The 19,729-nt window shown below is 41.6% G+C and overlaps 1 protein-coding gene and 1 long non-coding RNA gene across 2 annotated transcripts in view; one reads left to right on the top strand and one right to left on the bottom strand.

The window, feature by feature from the left end:
- SLIT3 (slit guidance ligand 3) overlaps nt 1–19,729 on the top strand; it is a 617,936-nt gene that overhangs the window by 204,399 nt on the left and 393,808 nt on the right. The gene's annotated exons all lie outside the window — the stretch shown is intronic.
- Nucleotides 18,354–19,729, bottom strand: part of LOC143664086 (uncharacterized) — a 69,476-nt gene continuing 68,100 nt past the window's right edge. The window contains exons 3-4 of the long non-coding RNA XR_013166305.1: nt 18,651–18,916; nt 18,354–18,550 (exon numbers count right to left, since the gene is read on the bottom strand). This is a non-coding gene — a long non-coding RNA (uncharacterized LOC143664086). The remainder of the gene's footprint in view (nt 18,551–18,650; nt 18,917–19,729) is intronic.

Raw genomic sequence — 19,729 nt, 5'->3', positions numbered from 1 at the left:
TTCCTGAGGCTGCTACAGCAAACTGCCACAAACTTGCTGACGTAAAACAATAGAAATGCATCCTTTTACAGTTCCAGAGGCCAGAAGTCTGAAAGCAAAGTTCCCTCTGAAGGGGGAATCATTCCTTGCCTCTCTCAGCTGCTGGTGACTCCAGGTGTTCTTTGGCATGTGGCTGTGTCACATTTCCACTTGGCTCCTTATGTCTGTCTCCCTCTGCTTCTCTCATATAAGGACAATCGTGATGCCCTTTCAGTCTCACCTGGACAACCAGGGTTGAACAGATCCTATCAAGATCCTTAAATTAATTATGTCTTTTGCTTATAAAGCTATGTGGTAATATGCACTCTTTGCCATAGGGATAGTATGCACAGGTTCTGGGGATTAGGAAGTGAATGTATCTTTGGGGAGCTATTTTCCAACTCTAAAACAGGCCAGGGATGGGGGCAGAAGACTTCCTAGAGGAATTAACCACTGTGCCAGTCCTGGGTCTGCTTGCCTTCGTACCCCTTCCTCTCCCTGCCCCAGCTCCCTGCTCTGCATTTCAAGGGTGTCGACCCCTGCAAACACGGTTGCCAGGATCCCATGTCAGCCGGCTTCCATCTCAGTCCTGCCAATAGTGGCATTTGGAGGAAGGGGCTGGTGCTGGGAGAAGCCAGGGTGTTTCTTCTTCTGTGCCTGTGCTCTGTAACATCACCCATTCTCTTTGTCCCTTCAGCCTAAGGATGAGAACAGCTTCTCACTGTTGCTGATCCCAACATCCTCAGCTCGGCTCTCAGCTTCTCCATCACCTACGTAACTCATTCCCCTGCAGTAAATTCCCTCTGGAGGAAATACCTGAAGTGATTTCTGTTTTCCTGGTCAGATCCTGACCAATGTAAAGTCCAAGCTGAGAGTTGAAGAACCAGTAGAGATAGTCTAGGAGATGATGGAAGAGGGTCATTGTGCCATAGGGGAGCCAGCCAGCCAGATCCTGCCCTTTTGGGAATTTCAGGAAAATGGAAAAGACAGGCATTAATCGATTCAACACCCCAAGGTTCCTTAGCGCTTGTGTGCAGGCCAGAGGAGTACGGGGATGGCCGCATCAGAATTCCAGTGATGCTTATTCAAAACCCAGATTCCCTGGCCCCACCTCCTGGAGCTTCAGATTCAGTCTTTCTGAGGCAGGGCCTGGAATGTGCATTCTTAAAGCTCCCCACTGGTTTTCCTGCACAGCCGGGTTTAGGAACCAGGGCTTTCACAGTCTGATTCTTTGAAAGCCCCTTGCCCCCCAAGGTGTTTTTGATGTTAAATGTCAGTCCCTCCAAACTACGTTTCTCTGATCAGTTTTTCTCACTCCTCGGCAGGTTGTGATCAGTGATTCAGAAATGCTGTTTCTATGGAAAGAGGTTTATGCGGTAATTCTCTCTGAGTTTGGTGATCCTTTGCCAATTTTTTTTGTTGTTGCCATTGCTGTGGTTGATTTTCCTTCCCTGTGGCAAAGAACAGCTTCTAAGGGGGAAAAAAAAAAGCTGGTGACAGGAGAATGAGGGGAGAAGAGAATGCAGATCTCAGCATTTTGCAAACTCTCTCCTAGATCCTTGGTAATTCACGTGTGTCTTCTGCAACTTTCACAGCCTCATATGCCACTTGGCTAAGATGAGAACAATAAAGGAGGAAAGATCCACGTTTTCCACCTATAAACACCTGACATAGCCCCACACTATGGGGAATGTAGCTGCTGCCTTTCCGCCTTGTCTAAAGCAGTCCTCCTTCTTTGTTTCCTGGGAAGTAAACAGACTAGAAAACTGCAATAGGAGTTTTTTATGTGATAATCATAAAATATTGGCATCTAAGGACATACCCTGCCCTCCTGCCTCTACTGTCCTTACATATTGGGAGCCAGGGAAGCCCCCATTTATAGGTCAGGGGACGACAGGGTGGTAGGGAGGTAAAGACAATGGAGGTGGGTGTGGAGAATGAGAACTCAGTACCTTGGGCTACATAGGCAACTTTTTTCGTTCGTAGAAGTTTATTTTTGTTTGATGTCAAAGTTATACGTTCCTCTGTGCAAAACTTCCAGAACGTACAAAAGGCATAAAGAAAGCCAAAAAAAAAAAAAAATCACTCCCAATGTCATCAATCATTATGTGCATTTTGGCCTATTTCCTTTCAGTTTTCCCCCCTTCTTTGGTCATAGTTGTACTGGAAATAACCTTTGCTGGTTCTGTGGATTTTCACTTAACAAAAACATACCAAGAACATTGTAGCATATTATTTAAAGCTTTGCAAATATTTTGAATGACTACATAATATTCCACAGAGTGGGGGCACCATGATTTTCCTAACTGCTCCCCCCATGTTGGGCATGCAGGTAGTGTCTCATTTTACACCAAAATAGAAGCTCCCCAGATGTGGGGAGTCTCAGGGAGCAGCCTCTGCACTGACTCTTCCCTCGGAGGGCAGGGCCAAGCACTGCCTCACATTCCCCCCAGGCGAATCCCACTCCATAAAGCAATGACAAGCAGTAGAAATTTCCTACAAATGCCCCCGGCCCACCGAGGAATGGATGACATTACTTTACCACAGTCTATTCACTCCATGAATAAAAATCTCCAGCTCGTTCACCATGGTGCTCCACCAGCTCTCTCACCTCTGCCCTGACTCCAGTTCTCACCTTCCCTCACCCAAACCCCTCAAGAGGCAACCTTAGCTTTCAGTGCTTCTCCCACACTCTGTGGGGAAAGGCCGTGTGTGTGTGCATGAAATTCAAAATATTATGCTTGGAGGATGTGAAATGTCAAATTACTATGCGGATATTCAAATACTTATTCTCAGTTTCTAAACTTTTCTCCTTGCTGACTAGTAACAACTGGTTCAAGGCCCCATACTGGTCTGGGCAGCTTCCTTACACCATCCCTCTGCCCAACAAACCAGGGTCTCTTCTCTGAACATCCCATGGTCAGCAAACTGTAAGAGTAATCATACTAATGGTGCTGCAGGGAACATTTTGGCCTAAAGCTTTGTCCACGAGTCAAAGGATAGAGTTCTAGGAAGCAGATGACAGGGTCAGAGGTCGTGGACATTCTTAAGGCCCTTGATGGATATTCCCAAACTGCTTTCAGAAAGTTCTCACCGAGTGTTTTTCTCATCAGCAGGAACTGAGAGGTCTCACCTTATTGCTAGTTAAGGTCGGTTTTATGACTGTTGTTTTCATCTTTGCTCTATGCACAGTATGCTTCTAATTTGCATTTATTTGATTTCTCGTCAGGCTGAATATTTTTCAGATGTTCATTTTACAAATGAATTTTCAGACTCAGTGGTTTAACTATTAGATCTAGATGAAAGAATCTCATTGGTATTATATTGCAGAAAACACACATTACAAAGGTAGGTTATCTATGAGCTGGGAATCTGGTTGCCACTTGTGGAACCTTTTCATTAGAAGAGCCCAACAATTGATTCACCAACACACATTTGGAACTCAAAAAAAAAAAGGCCAATTTCTGGCTTCTACTCCTGGCTGTTTGCCCTTCTATGAGCCATTTAACCTCTGTTTTATTTTGTTCATGGGGTGTTTGGTCTGTCTGACCTCTAAGCTCTAAAATAAAAATGGTGCTTCTGCCTCTTGACCTTGACCGCTGTCACAAGAGAATTAAAAATTGCATGCGCACACACGCACATAGACACTCACGGGATGGTAGAGTTTCTGATGGACACCTCGTGGCTGTGAATAGAAATGCTGTTGGCTTTAGAGAAATGTTGGCATTTCTGCTGAGGAAGCTGCCTACAGGGAAATCAAGGCCTCTGAGAATTGATTCCGGGAACACTGCTGGAATGAAATGTGGCGCTTCTTCTCTGGGCTTCACACTGGTGCTCTGTGGCTGATTCAGCTGGAGATCAAAGATGCCAGCATTGGAACAGCTGCCTGGCAATGCCCATGTCATTTCTGCCTGTGGCTTGAACGCTATACCTATCCAGTTGTGATAATCACAGAAGGGATTTTCAGGAATGCACAGGTTAGAAACTAGGGAGAGGACAGTGTGGTTTTAGGATTGAGGTGACAGCATCATAAGCCACATACTGGCTTCTTCAGGATTGGGACTTGTCTTGCTGAGCTGGGATGGGCTCTGGAGGGTTGTGTTTGGTTTGGGTGTTGACACCAAGCAGTTCTGATTCACAGCAGTAACCTCCTTCTCGTTTCCATTTCATTAATTTTCATTAAGGCTTAAACAGCCATGCATGTGGCCTGGATTTGGGGAATTGGGGTGGATCTGGACAATTAAAAATCGTTTAGGAAATGGAAATGTCCTCATATACATTGTGGTGATGAAGGCATGGCTATGTGATTATACCGAGAACCACACTTTTTTACTTAGGTTGGATTGTATGATATGTGAGTAAAATTGTTTAGAAAAAAAAAAAAGTCCTTTAGGTTTTGCAGAGAACAACCAGAGTGAAAAACATTGTTTTGTTTTGTTTTTGTTGTTGTTGTTTCTCTCACCCCCATCCCCTTTTACTGCTGTGTTAGTTGAAGCAATTTCGGTGGGGTTAATTGATTGCCAGAATGATTTGCATTTTATGGCCAAGGTCTGCTCATGGGGCAGAAGATGTTGTAAAAGCAGAAGCCCAAGATTGCTGACAACCTGAGACATGGTGAGCAGCTCTGCAAAGAAACCGGGCCCGCTGTTGTCATTCTTTCTACCTTGGTGGTAGAATAAGTTACATGTGCTTCCAGCCAACCTGCTCTGACTCCAAGAGCTAGGTTTTGTGTTTTTCCAGGAGCCAGGGAAGGAAAGAAACCTGAGCAGAAATGGGAGGAGTGAATTTAAGAAAGCACAAGCCTGGGGTCTAGGAAATGTTGGACTTTGATGGTAACCCGGTACGAATTTTCTCCAAAGCCTGCCTAAAAATCTAAATCTAGGGGCTGGTGCTGTTATTCTTGTAAAAACATTTATAGCTGTCGGGTCTTGTCTTTAGCAGAGGTTAGGTGCGCCTGTTGGGAGAGGCAGGTGACGCGAGTAGGTCAGTGGTGGGTAGGAGTCCACAGGAGCTTTTATGTGAGTTAGGATAAGAGGTCCCTGCCTCCTGGGGGAAGCAGAAATCAAAAAGCCCACCTTTTCTATGTCTCTTAACCTGGGCACAATCCACCCATCCAAATGCAATGACCTGTGCGTGCGAAAGCCATGTTTGTCGTGTTGGAGTGTGGGCCCAGTGTGGCTACAATTTCTTCTTCTTTTTTTCAAAAGTAACTGGAAGGCTAGTATTTTTAGTGCCTGAAATCTCCCAGCTTTTAAATGTTAGTCACAAATTCAGGTTTCTTCCTTCCCTGCATACAGTTGGCATCTATAACCAACAAGGGGTACATGGGACCACCGGTTTGCAGATTCTGATCTTAAATTGTAAAGTAGTTACTGTTACACCATCCCCACCCCCACTATAGTTGAAACAAAAATGTTGAGGACTCATAGGATCCTTTTCTTTGATTTTTAATCTGAATGAGCATGTTTTTGTTTGTTTGTTTTTGGGTTTTTTGTTTGTTTTTAAACTTTTCTTATTGCAGAGTATAATGTATATATACAAAGCAAAGAAATAAAAAAGCAAGTTTTCAAAGCACTCCTCAAAAAGTGGTTATAGGACAGATACCAGAGTTCGTCATGGGCTACCACACAATCCTCTCATATTTTTTCTCCTAGCTGCTCCAGAATATAGGAGGCTAGAAGGCTTAAATACTTTTTTATTATCACAATCGACTTTTTTTCCCTTCTTTTTTTGTGAACAATAACATAGATACAAAACAGCTATAAATTTCCAAGCATAATACCACAATTAGTTGTAGAACATATTTCGGAGTTGGACATGGGTTACGATTTCACAGTTATTGGTTTTTACTTCTAGCTGCTCTAAAATACTGGAGACTGAAAGAGATATCAATTTAATGATTCAGCATTCATATTCATTTGTTAAGTCTATCTTCTATGTATAATTCCACCATCACCTTTGATCTTTCCGTACCTCTCTTTGGGGTTGTTTGGGCTATGATGATTCTAAATTTTTTATATTGGAAGGGTCTATCACAAATATGGGGTAGGGAGATGGAACTACCTGATGTTCTGAAAAGGCTGGGCTAGGTTTCGGGTCTCATCTGGACTAGGGACCCATCTGGAAGTTGTGGGTTTCTGGCAAGTTACTCTAGTGCTTGGAACCCTTGTGGAATCAAATAAATTGCTCTAGATGTTCTTTAGGATTGGCTGGAATGGTCAGGGTTGAGGGTTGGTAGGTTATAATAGGTAGCAAGGTCTACCTGAAGCTTGCCTAAGAACAACCTCCAGAGTAGACTCTCGACTCTATTTGAAGTCTCTCTGCCACTGGTACTTTATTAGTTTCACTTCTTTTCCCCCATTTGGTCAGGATGAAATTTTTGATCTCACGGTGCCAGGTCTGGATTCATCCCTGGGAGCCCTCTCCCACGTCGCCAGGGAGACTTTTACCCCTGGATGTCATGTCCTACGTAGGGTGAAGGGCAATGATTTCACTTGCAGTGTTGGGCTTAGAGAGACTGAGGCCACATCTCAGCAACAACAGAGGTCCTCCAGAAGTAACTCTCAGGCATGCCTATAGGTAGTCTAAGCATCTATGCTACCTACATAAGCTTCACAAGAGTAAACCTCATAATCGAGGGCATGGCCTATTGATTTGGGTATCCCTAAAGTTTGACACAGTATCAGGGGATTCCCTGATGGTGAGGTTTAATAGTTCCATAGACTTTCTCCCCTTCCTCAGGGAGCTTTGCCAATACTTTTGATTGTCCGGTTAATATACTCCAGGATGTTTCCAGGCATTACAATAATCTATACAGGATTAAAGGACCTCTTTCTCATTCTGTGCTCTCTGTGTTTCAGTTGTTCAAATGACCTATACAGATAGGTTGAATTATATTACACACTACAGAAAATTTCAGTTCCAGATCAAATAAACCTTTCTTCCATTGGTCTCAAAGAGTATGCGTGGTTTTAATATATAGACACTGTCTTCCTTACCCCTGTGTTCTGAATTCCTTTAATCCCAACCTGTTTGGCTTCGTTCTTATCTCTGAATATCAAATTATATATATGAAACAGCCTCTCAAAATCCAGAAATAATAATCACCACTCCAGACTTAATGTGTTTGCTCTAAAAGCGTACAATCTAGGCCCCTGTTTCTTATAAGCATTTTCTAAAGGTAACCATACCATTGTTGTTGTTTTTGTCTCTTGCTTATTATGTCTCACCAAATATCGCACATGTTCATTCACATCTTTGCATGCTTCTCGACAATGTTCCTTTTTGTAGCAGCACAGCTTTCATTCATAAATATACACTATTGTTCGCCATTCTACTTCTCCGTCAGTGCATCCTTCAGCCACCTGCATTCATCAGTCATCATGAAGAGGTCCCAAAGTCTACAATCCAGCAACATTCTCGATTTTAGGTAATTTCATTGTTCCCAAGAGACAAAAAACCAATAAACACACTCTCACCAAACTGGAGATCTAAACCTCCTCTTAACTCCTGTCCCTCACCCCATTATTTACCTCTGCTCTTGCTGTGGTAGTGCTGATGGTTTCCTTTTGAGCATAGCTCATAGCATGCACTAGCAGTTTACCCCCTGTACCCTAGACTTAAACATTTTTTATACAAGAATCATATCTTTGAAATAATTCTTACAAGAACTCATTCATATTTCTAGTGTGAGTCAGTGGGACACGTAGGTCTACACAACCCCTTTAAATCTTCTTGATCTTCAATATGGTAATGTTACTTCTAGACCCACTAGAGAATCACCTTCACTCCTATCCATTCCCTTACATTGGAGTTCAACCTCATTAGCTAACGGTTCACTCATCACTAGCTTCTATGTATCTCTAAGTCACCTGTATTCTATATTATAAGTCTCTTATCATATCTTTATGCTGGTCATAAAAGTGGACTCATACAGTATCTGTCCTTTTGTGTCTGGCTAATTTCACTCAGCATTATGTCCTCAAGGCTCATCCATCTTGTCATGTGCTCCTGTATGTTATTTTGTCTTACTGCTGCATAATATTCCATCGTATGTATATGCCACATTTTGTTGGTCCACTCAACTGTTGATGGGCATTTGGTTTGCTTACATCTTTTGGTGATTGTGAATAATGCTGCTGTGAACATTGGTGTGCAAATGTGTGTTTGTGTCATTGCTTTCAGCTCTTCTGGGTATATACCAAGTAGTGCTGTTGCTGGGTCATTGGACAGCTCGATATTTGGTTTCCTGAGGAACCACCAAACAGTCTTCCATAGTGGCTGCACCATTATACATTCCCACCAGCAGTGCATAAGTGCCCCAGTTCCTCCATATCCTCTCCAACATTTATAGTTTCCTGATTGTTTAATAGCAGTCATTTTTATAGGTGTGAGGTGGTATCTCATTGTAGTCTTAATCTGAATTTCCCTTATAGCCAGTGAAAATGAGCATCTCTTCATGTGCTTTTGAGCCATCTGTATTTGCTCTTCAGAAAAATGCCTATTCATATCTTTAGTCCATTTTATAATTTGTTTGTTCTTTTGTTGTTGAGTTGTATGATTTCTTTGTATATACGGGAAATCAAACCTTTGTCTGATATGTGATTTCCAATATTTTCTCCCATTGAGTTGGCTGCCTCTTCACCTTTTTTAACAAAGTCTTTTGAGGTGCAGAAGGATTTGATTTTGAGGAGTTCCCATTTATCCATTTTTTCTTTTGTTGCTTGTACTTTTGATGTAAAGCTTAGGAAACTACCTCCTATTACTAAATCTTGAAGATGTTTCCCTACATTTTCTTCTAGAAGCTTTGTGGTGCCAGTTCTTATATTTAGGTGTTTGATCCACTTTGAGTTAATTTTTGTGTAGGGTGTAAGATAGGAGTCCTCTTTCATTCTCTTGGCTTTTGGTATCCAGTTCTTCCATTATTCCCAATTATTGAAAAGACTGTTTTGTCCCAGTTCAGAGGATTTGGGGACCTTGTCAAAAATCAGTTGACCATAGATTTGGTGGTCTATTTATGCACTCTCGATTCAATTCCATTAGTCAATTCTTCTGTCTTTGTGCCAGGACCATGCTATTTTGACCACTGTAGCTTTATAATAGGTTTTAAAATCAGGGAGTGTTAATCCTCCCACTTTGTTCTTCTTTTTTAGAATGCTTTTCACTATTCAGGGTCTCTTTCCCTTCCAGATTAATTTAGTAATTAGCTTTTCCAAATCTTCAAAGTAGGTTGTTGGAATTTTGATTGGTACTGTGTTAAATCTGTAGATCAATTTGGGGAGACTTGACATCTTAACTATATTTAGCCTTCCTATCCATGAGCAGGGAATGTCTTTCCACCTATTTAGATCTCCTTTGATTTCTTTTAGCAATGTTATGTAGTTTTCTGTGTACAGGTCCTTTACATCCCTAGTTAAGTTCATTTGTAAGTATTTGATTCTTTAAGCTGCTATTTTGAATGGAATTTTTTCCTTAACTGACTCCTCAGCTAGCTCATTGCTTGTCTATAGAAATGTTACTGATTTTTGCACATTAATTTTATATCCCACCACCTTGCTGAATTTGTTTATTAGCTCAGGTAACTTTGCTATAGATTTCTCAAGATCTTCCAGGTGTAGTATCATATCATCTGAAAATAATGACAGTTGTACTTCTTCCTTTCCAATTTGGATGCCTTTTTTTCTTTGTGCTGCCTGTTTGCTCTAGCTAGAACTTCTAGCACAATGTTGAATAATAGTGATTACAGTGGGCATCCTTGTCTTGTACCTGATCTTAGGGGGAAAGCTTTCAGTCTCTCTCTGTGGTAGTTAGATTCGCTTGTCAACTTGGCCAGGTGAAGGCACCAAGTTCTATTGCTGTGGACATGAGCCAATGGTATGTGAACCTCGTCTGTTGCTGATTACATCTGCAGTCAGCTAGGAGGCGTGCCTGCTGCAATGAATGATGTTTGATATAATTGGCTGGTGCTTACATGAGAGAGCACAAGGTAGCACAGCCCAAGAAGCTCAGCATACCTCATTTCAGCACTCGCAGCTCAACCCAGGCCTTTGGAGATGCAGAAAGAAAACACCCTGGTGAAAGTTGTTGGAACCCAGAGGCTGGGAGAAAAGGCCAGCAGAGGCCATCCTGTGCCTCCCCATGTAAGAAAGAACCTCAGTTGAAAGTTAGCTGCCTTTCCTCTAAGGAACTAAGAAAATAAATCCCCTTTTACTGAAAGCCAGTCTGTCTCTGGTGTGTTGCCTTCTGGCAGCTAGCAAACTAGAACACTCTCCATTGACTACAATGCTGGCTATCGGTTTTTCATATATTCCCTTTATCATATTAAGTTAGTTACCTTTGATTCCTATCTTTTGGAGTGTTTTTATCAGATAAGGATGCTGAATTTTGTCAAATGCTTTTTCAGCATCAATTGAGATGATCATGTATTTTTTCCCTTTCAATTTGTTAATGTACATTAATTGATTTTCTTGTGTTGAACCATCCTTGCATTCCCCATATAAACCCCACTTGGTCATGGTGTATAATTCTTTTAATGTGTTGTTGGATTCGAGTAGCTAATATTTTATTGAGAATTTTTGCGTCTATATTCATTAGGGAGATTGGCTGGTAGTTTTCCTTTCTTATAGCATCTCTACCTGGTTTTGGTATTAAAATGATATTAACATCATAAAATGAGTTAGGTAGAGTTCCTTTTTCCTCAATTTTTTTGAAAAGCTTGAGCAGGACTGGCATTAGTTCATTCTGGAATGTTTGATAAAATTCCCCTGGGAAGCCATCTGGCCCTGGACTTTTCTTTGTAGGAAGTTTTTTTTATGACTGATTGAATCTCTTTACTTGTGATTGGTTTGTTGAGATCTTCTATTTCTTCCTGAGTCAGTGTAGCTTGTTTGTTTGTCTCCAAGAATTTGTCCATTTCATCTAAGTTGTCTGGTTTGTTGGCATATAGTTGTTCAAGGTATCCTCTTTTGATTTCTTTTATTTCTTCAGGGTCTGTGGTCACACACCCCTTCTCATTTCTGATTTTGTTTATTTGCATCTTCTCTCTTTTTCTTTGTCAGTCATGCTAGTGGCCCATCAATTTTATTGATTTTCGCAAAGAACCAATTTTTGGTTTTATTTATTCTTTCTATTGTTCTCCCATCCATTTATCTCTGCTTTAATCTCTGTTATTTCTCTTCTCCTCTTTGCTTTGGGGTTAGTTTGCTGTTCTTTCTCAAGTTTCTCCAGGTTTGCTGTTAAGTCCTCGATTTTTGCTCTTTCTTGCTTTTTAATATAGGCATTTAAGGCAATAAATTTCCCTCTCAGCACAGCCCTTGCCGCATCCCATAAATTCTGATAAATTTTATTCTCATTTTCATTCATATCTAGATAGCTGTTAATTTCTCTAGCTGTTTCTTCTTTGACCCACTGGTTGTTTAAGAGTGTGTTATTTAATCTCCATACATTTGTGAATGTTCTCATTCTTTGGTGGTTATTGAAATCTGGCTTCATCTGATTGTGATCAGAGAGAGTGCTTTGAATAATTTCAGTATTTTTTAATTTATGAAGACCTGTTTTGTGCCCCAGCATATGATCTATCCTGGAGAATGTTCCATGAGCACTAGAGAAAAATGTATAACCTTGTTCTTTGGGGTACAATGACCTATATTTATCTGTTAGGTCTAATTCATTTATCAAGTTATTTAACTTCTCTTTTTCCTTGTTGATCTTCTGTCTGGTTCTTCTATCTATAGAGGAGAGTGGTGCATTGAAATCTCCTACTATTATTGTGGAAATATCTATCACTCCCTTCAGTTTTACCAATGTCTGTCTCATGTACTTTGCAGCTCCTTGATTGGGAGCATAAACATTTATTATTGTTATATCATCTTGGTGAATTTACCCTTTAATTAGTATGTAGTGTCTTTCTTTATCTCTTTTTGATATCTTTATATTTAAAGTCTATTTTGTCCAATATTAATATAGCTACTCCTGCTTTCTTTTGGTTGCAACTTGCGTGGAAGATCTTTTTCCATCCTTTCACTTTCAATCTGTTTGTATCCTTGTGTCTAAGATGAGTCTCATGAACAGCATATAGCTGGATTATGTTTCTTAATCCCTTCTTCCAATCTCTGTCTTTTAATTGGTAAGTTTAGTCCCTTAACACTTAAATTTATTACTGAAAAGGCGTTTCTTGATTCCACCATCTTATCTTCTTTTATCTTATATAGAAAGATCTATATATTCTTTTCCCTCTTCCTCTCTATATTCTTTAAATTACCCTTAGTGGTACTCTTCAATTCTGTGCTATCCTCCAGACCTCCTTCTCCTGTCCTTTTTTTTTCCTTATTATTCACCTGGCAGAACTCCTTTTAGTATTTCTTGTAGGGCCAGTCTCTTGTTGACAAATTCTTTCAGGATTTCTTTTTCTGTGAAAGCTTTAACCTCTCCCTCAATTTTAAAGGACAATTTCGCTGGGTACAAAATTCTTCACTGGAAGTCTTTCTCTTTCAGGATCTTGAATAGATCATACCACTGCCTTCTCGCCTCCAGGGTGCTTGCTAGTTAAGTAGTCTGAACTCAGTCTTATTTGATTTCTTTTGTATATAGTAGATTGTTCTTCTCTTGCCGCTTTTAGGATTTTCTGTTTCTCTTCAACATTTGACAGACTGATTAGTTTATGTGCCTTGGGGAAGGCCTATTTGGATTTATTCTGTTTGAAGTTCTCTGGGTTTCTTTGACTTGTATATTTATATCCTTTATGAGGGTTGGGAAGTTTCCCCCCATTATATCCTCAGCTACTCTTCCTAAAGTTACTCCTCTCTTCTCCTTCTGGGACAGCAATGATTCTTGTATTTGTGTGCTTTGTTTTGTCTGTCATTTTCCTGAGCTCCCATTCAATTTTTTCCATCTTTTTTGCCATTTGCTGTTTTGAGTCTTCAAAGTCAATTATCCTGCCCTCTATATCACTTATTCTTCCCTCTTACTCTTCAGATCTGCTGTTGTGTGCCTCTAGTGTGTTTTTTATTTGGTCAACAGAGTCTTTAACCTCTGTGATTTCTACTGTTTTTCTATTTAGTCTTTCAAATTCTTCTTTGTGCTCTTCTACTGTGTTCCTTATCTCCTTTATGTCATTTGCTATTCTGCTTATTTTATTAAGTAGAGTTGATTACTTGTTACAATGTCTGTGTCTCCTCAAGTGTTTTAATTTGGTATTTAGGTAGTGCTGTATCTGTCTGCATTGCGATATACTTGTGATCTTCTGCTGTCTTTGTTGCACATAAATATCTTGATTGATTTACTTTGGAAATTGATTTTTTTTTCAGTAGTCTAAGGCTTTGTGCTTGCAGGATGGTTGTACAGCAGGGAGCAGGGTATGGGGTGGAGCTCTCAGTGTGGTGATTTGTTGCAGGGCAGGTATGGGCGCAGGTTGGGGATATTACGCTGGTGCTCATGAATATGGGTGCCCAGCAGCCAGGGAGGATGTAGCTGTGTGAGTCCACCTGTCTGGGGGACGTAATCCTAGTGTGTGCTGGTCTAAGGCATGGGGCCCTTTGTCCGCATGCATAGAGCCGTGGCAGAAGGTCGACATTACACCTTTGTGGATTGGGGGCAGGTGTGACTTGGCTGTGCAAATTGGTACTTTCTCAGATCTGGGTAGTGAGGCTGAGGTCTGTGTGCTTCCATGGTTCTAGGATTGCTGTAATGTACAGTTCCCAGAGCTGAATGATGTGATTGGGGGCCCGTGCACATGCATGGGCCTAGGAGTGCCATAAACAGATGCACTGAGCTCAGGGAAGGCGGGGTGAGGCTGTGGGACACTATGGGTGTGGGGTGTGGGCAGCCTAGATATGGAGGTTAGTGCCGGCAACCTTTATGCGCTGCCAACACCCTGCAGGGAACAGGGAGGGGGAGGTAGTGCTCAGGAGGGGTGCAGGAGAGGTGGGTTGGGCTGCACTTGGGGTGGGGGTGGGAAGCAGGTATGTGCACTGGGGGCTGGTGGGGTGGGAGCGCCCGGAGTGTGGGGAATGGGAGCAGGTTGAGGGGGTTCAGATCCGTGGGGTGTGGGCTGAGTCGCCGGTCACAGAGCTCCGCCAGTTGAGCATGGTTTTTGAAGAATAACAAATGTCAACGGCCATCACATTCAGACTGGTAAGATGGAGGCTATTGCCCGAGAGAAGAGAGTAAAATTCCAAGGAAGTGAGATGCATGAGTGGTGGGTTAGTAAATGAAGCAAGCTGAGTTAAGGAGATGAGACATTTCAGCTCCAGGTGGGTATTTTAAGTAGGCTATAACCAGCTTTTCCTTTTTAATTTCCAGATAGAATGGAGGAATTCCTAGAGGGTGGTTGGCATGCCAGCTCCATGGTGGACTGTGGACAGAGAGCTCTTAAGCAATGCCCTGTGCATCCCAGAAACCTGTGATGGCTGATTCAAGCCTTGACAGTGTTTGTCCTTCCCTGCTGAGCCCAGATTGAGTGCATAGAGATGGCTAATTAAACTCTGAACTGACAAACACACTGGAGAAGCTCCCTTTGAAGAGCAGGAGATCACAAGGACAATTTCCTGCTTGCCAGTTTGCAGCCACAGAGCTCATCAGTTTGGCATTGTGTTAAGTTTAACTAAGGCATGTTTATAGCATTCAACACCTATTGCCTTTTGGTGGAAGTTCTAATCTTGGATTGGTGATGATCTCTTTTCTCCATTCATTTATAGGTGTGTATGCATTGGAGAGGGAAGGGGATGTTAGACCAGTTAAGATTTAAGGTCCCAGTTAACCCAGAGAGTATTTCTGTATGCTTTCAGAGAGCAGATATTTCCTTCTGCCTGTATATGTATATTCAAACATGTATCCAAATTAGCCTTTGCATATAACAGGGAAATGCAAATGCACGTAATTATGTATGGAAGGAAAATCAACAATGATGTTAATTTGGCTTGAGACCTTTGCCCCATTCCCCTTCAGGTGTGACCAGTTGATTCCCAAATAACAACCAAGAGGGTGTAATTCTTCTCTTGGATAAGTTATGTTACATATGATAGGAGTTTAATAAGGATCAGTTTATCTTGTTCTGTAATCACTTTATTTACTTTGGAGCTGTCGGAAAAAAAGATATGTTTAAATTGGGAATTTGTCCTACATTGAGCCGCTGGGACCACATTTATCAATGTTTGCATGAGCATTGCTGGGGTAGGAAGGAAGCAAGAATAAACTTAGCCAAAAGGAAGTATGAAGCTGTATACAGCTGCTGATGTAAATTGCCAGTCATAGTCAAAAGATAAACAGGAGTAGTAAACAACATCGCACCTTGATCTTTTAGTTTTCTATTTTTTACAGTTGCCAGGAAACCTTGAGCCAATTAAATGGCAAATTCTGGTAATTCTAATTATTTGGCTCTGGTGCTGTCTTTTCATTCTACTACATGATTTTAAATTTTCAGATTTTTTTCTTATCTCCATGCTTTATAAATTAACACCTCCATTCTTTCCCTCAATGGATAATTTTCCAAAACTGAGCATTGTGGGTAAGAAGACAGAATAAATAGGCAAACATCCAACACATGAGCAGTTCACACTTAAATAAAGGAGGCTTATGTGCTGTTTTTTTTAATAAGCCGGCCCACTACTCTTTTGGAAATGGAGGAGGGATGCAGTATTTTAAAAGCTAATTACTGTAACTAGTTTTCTTAGGTGGGTCTTTGCCCAAAAACTCAAACCAATGCTCTACAGATTAAAAAAAATTTTTTTTCTTTAATTAAAAGAATAAAATATGTGCCTTGTATCTTCAGTGCTAAAGAGTTTTCTCATTGGAAAAGATGGAAATGGCTAGAAAAGATTGAGGGTGATATATTAAGCAGAAGAAAGCCAGTTTTCTTGGCATAGTCCACTTGAAGACTCATTTGGAGGAATGGCCACAGGCTGTGGAGTCCTGGCCAGGGACATTTGCTTTGCTAGTTCCTGCAAAATCTCTCCACTTCTCTGAGATTTGTTTTCCCCATCTGCAAATGTGTTAATAATTACAGTCTTACAGAGAGTCATTTAGGTTGAAAGGGATAATGAATATGTATTGCGTCACTTGATACTCATTCGATGTGATGGCATGTGGAACTCTGAAGTTGGAATGACCTGGGTTCGAAACCTGCCTCTGCTGCCTGTCAGCTGAGTGTCTTGGGGCAAATCACTTGGTCCCTCTGAGCTTCCATTTTCTCACCTGAAAAGGCTGGTACTGCCTTCATAGGAGTAGCCAGTGAGACGGCGCATATAGAGGAGTGCAGCACAGGGTCTGGCCTACAATGAATTTTTTTATAGATATTAGATGGTATTAGCTGCTTTCAATATAATTCATGCTGTCCCACCTCTTGGAGCCACCGGCACTCATGTCTGCCACTGCTTGTGCCTCCCGCTATGTGCAGAAGAGGGATGAGTGCTGCTGACCAGAAACTGCTTCCCGTGGCTTCTGGGACCTCCCCAGAGCCGGCCCTTCAGTTCAGCATCCCCCTCGCCTTGGGGGCCTTGATGGAAAAGGGTTCTGAGGTGCAAAAACCCCAGGAGGAAAAAGCCCTGTTAGCACCTGCTCATTTGGGGGACCCATGTCTACAAAATACCTGGGAGCTTCCTGCTGAAACCCCAAGGGCACAGCGAGTTTACTGAGGCCCTTCATTAAGATGAATTATGGCTGGGCCGGTCTCTCTGGCTCAATTTGGCCCAGCCTGGGAGCAGGAGGCCCAGCCAGCCCCCTGCCTGTGCTGTAAGAAACCCCTTTACTCTCTTCCCCTCCCTGGCTCCTTCCCCCCACCGTGTAACCCTAACACTTGTTTAATGAAAAAAAATGACTTCCCACCTCTCCAAGGGAACCCTGGAGCAAAAGGCAGAGTTCAACCTGAGAAAATTGTTTTCTTTTAAGTAGCAGGTACCTGGGTGACCAGGCCTGGCCCAGGCCTTTGTGACTGCCAAGCCTTCTCCTTCCCTCCTCACCGCCCACCCCCACCCTCCAAACCATTAACAAGTGCGCTAGGCCAGGAGGGAGGGATGGAGCTAGTGGGACAGTCCAGCCCCAGAGCTATCTGTGCATTTGTTCCCATCCTAAACCACAAGTCAGAGTTTATCCCGTCAGCTCCTCCAGGGTGCCTGGCTTTTTACGTTTTTGCCTCCTTTAAAACCATGAAATATGATAAATGATGTTCAGAGAAGCCAAGCACATACTCTGGAGCAGGGGTTCTTCAATCTTAATGTGCTTGCATCTCCCCTAGGGATCTGGGAGGAGCATGGAAGGTGCTAGAGCACAAAGGTGGAACGTAAGGGCAGTCAGCTGAGGACTCGGGTTTTTATCCTGGAGGGATGGAAGTAGATAGAAAGGCAGTCTTCCCAATTGCAGCTGATTGGATGGTAGAGTGATTGGGGAGGGGGAGGTAAGACGGGATTTCTGTGCAAAGCAATACCCCCAGAGGAGTTTTTAAAAAAGAATAGGAAGCTAATATTTACTGAGTACCTCATCATGTGCTTCATAGTTTTCACCAGGGAGGCAGTGTAACCTAGCAGGTGAGAAGCAGCCTCTGGAGCCAGATGGGCTGGTTCAAATTCTACCTGTGTCACCTAGTAAAGGGATCTTGGGCAAGTTAGAGATGTCTCCAAGCCCTGAACTCCTGGCCTTTACGATGCAAATAATGGCAATACCTACCTAACACAATAACCTTGGGCTAAATGAATTATGACTTGTAAAAGCACTTAGCCCAACCTAGAGGGCCCAGCCGCTCCAGAACATCAGATAGTTCCATCGTCCTACCCATATTAGTGATGGCTCCTTCCAATATAAAAAAGTTAAAATGGCCATAGCCCAAATACCCCTAAAGAGAGGGATAGAAAGGTCAAAGGTGATGGTGGAGTTGTACAGAGAAGATAGGATTTAACAAATGAATATGAATGCTGAATCATTAAATTGATATCTCTTTTAGTCTCCAATATCTTAGAATAGCTAGAAGTAAAAATTTAAAATTGTGAAATTGTAACCCATGTCAAACTCTGAAATATGTTCTACAACTAAATGTGGTATTGTCCTTTGAAATGTATTGCATTTTTGTATATATGTTATTTTTACAAAAAAAGAAAAAGGAAAACAATCAATTGTGAAGATAAAAACAAATTTTTAAGCTTTCTAACCTCCTATATTCTGGAGCAGCAAGAAGAAAAAATCTGAAAGGATCGTATGGCAGCCCATGACAAACTCTGGGGTCTGTCCTGTAACTATTTGTTGAAATAGCTTTGAAAACTATTGCTTTTTTCTCTTTGCTTTGTATATATGTTATATTATAGAATTTTTTTTTAAGTTTTTAAAAAAAAGCGCTTAGCCCTGTTTGGCAGATAAACACTCAATTAATTAATGTTAAATTATTATTATCATCTTATCTTGTGGGACCTCAAAGCCTTGGAATTCTGCCTCGCACCCTACTCTTTCTTGGCCAGGTCAGTGAAAGTCTTCCTTTTGGTTGAAGGAATTAAAATTATCTCTGCCTAGGGGACGAAGGATGAGAAGTCAAGCTTCTTTCTTTAGCTCGAAGCTGTGAAAGTCAGAAAACAAAACAAAACAAAAGGCTGAATGGAGGTCCGTGTAGCACAACTTGGTTGTAATTGTCTTTAATTGTCTGGGCTAACCCTGACCTGAAAGTCTTGGACTCCTGGAAGCATCTTCAGCAAGAAAGGAAAGGAACAAATTCATCAGTGAGTCCTTGCCTGGGGGTACAGCAGACTGAGAGGCCAAAGATCTGCTTTGCTGTGTGTCTGTATGTCTCCATCTCTGTCACTGTTTCTCTCTCTCTTCCTCTTCTTCCTCCTCTTCCTCTTCTCCCACCTCCTCCTCCTCTTCTTTCTTGTTTATGTTAAAGGTGAAGGCACGTATTCAGAGGAGCCTCTTCTTTCTAGTACCCCTAGAACGTTGTGCCATTAGAATGATTGAAATTATGAGTTTGGACTATGACTATGAGGAAGTTAATATCTCTAAGCCCCAGTTTCTTTATCTTTTGAAAGCAAATGATAACGGGAGCAGCCACTAGACTCTAAACTCCTTGAAAGCAACAATTCCTTAAAAATACAACAACACATTTCACTTGGAGTGTCTCCTGTGATATCCTCACAACAGCTAGTGTTCAATAAATATTTGAATGTATAAATACCACCTATCTCAGTTGTTGGAATTATTTGTTGACATACTATGTGAAGGTTCTTAGCCCAGTTATTTTCATGATATGTGCATTTTTTTCCTTTTCTAATTTTAGACATATTCTTTAGAAGGATGAAGATGAAGGGTAAAGGAAGGAAGGCAAAGGAATGGGAAGCTGGAAGATAAGAAAAGAAGGAAAAGGGCAGAGGTTGTGAAGTAGGAAGAGTTCTAGGTTTGGAGAAGACCTGTCTTTTTATCAGATACTAGCTCTCTGACTTCCGTGTGGTTATCTGACTACTCTGAGCTTCAGGTTCCTCATCTATTAGATGAGAATAAAACTATTCACTTTATTGGTTTTGTGTATCCACAGAGATGATAGATTTGAGAAAGCGGTCTCCAGAGTTCTTGGTATGTATTAAGTACGGTATGATATGAAATCTGAAGGTGGAGAAGAAAAAAGAAGGGTGGAAAATAGAAAGAAGGGGATGTGAAGCAGGAGAAACAAAGAGAGGTGAAACAAAGGATTTGGATTTTTTGCTTCAAAATACAGCCATTCCTACCCTCCATGTCTGGTTTGGGT

Source organism: Tamandua tetradactyla, chromosome 20 (assembly GCF_023851605.1).
Source record: "Tamandua tetradactyla isolate mTamTet1 chromosome 20, mTamTet1.pri, whole genome shotgun sequence".
NCBI lineage: Eukaryota > Metazoa > Chordata > Mammalia > Pilosa > Myrmecophagidae > Tamandua > Tamandua tetradactyla.
Note: the sequence above shows the minus strand (reverse complement) of the source record. Positions and strands in the feature narration are given on the sequence as shown.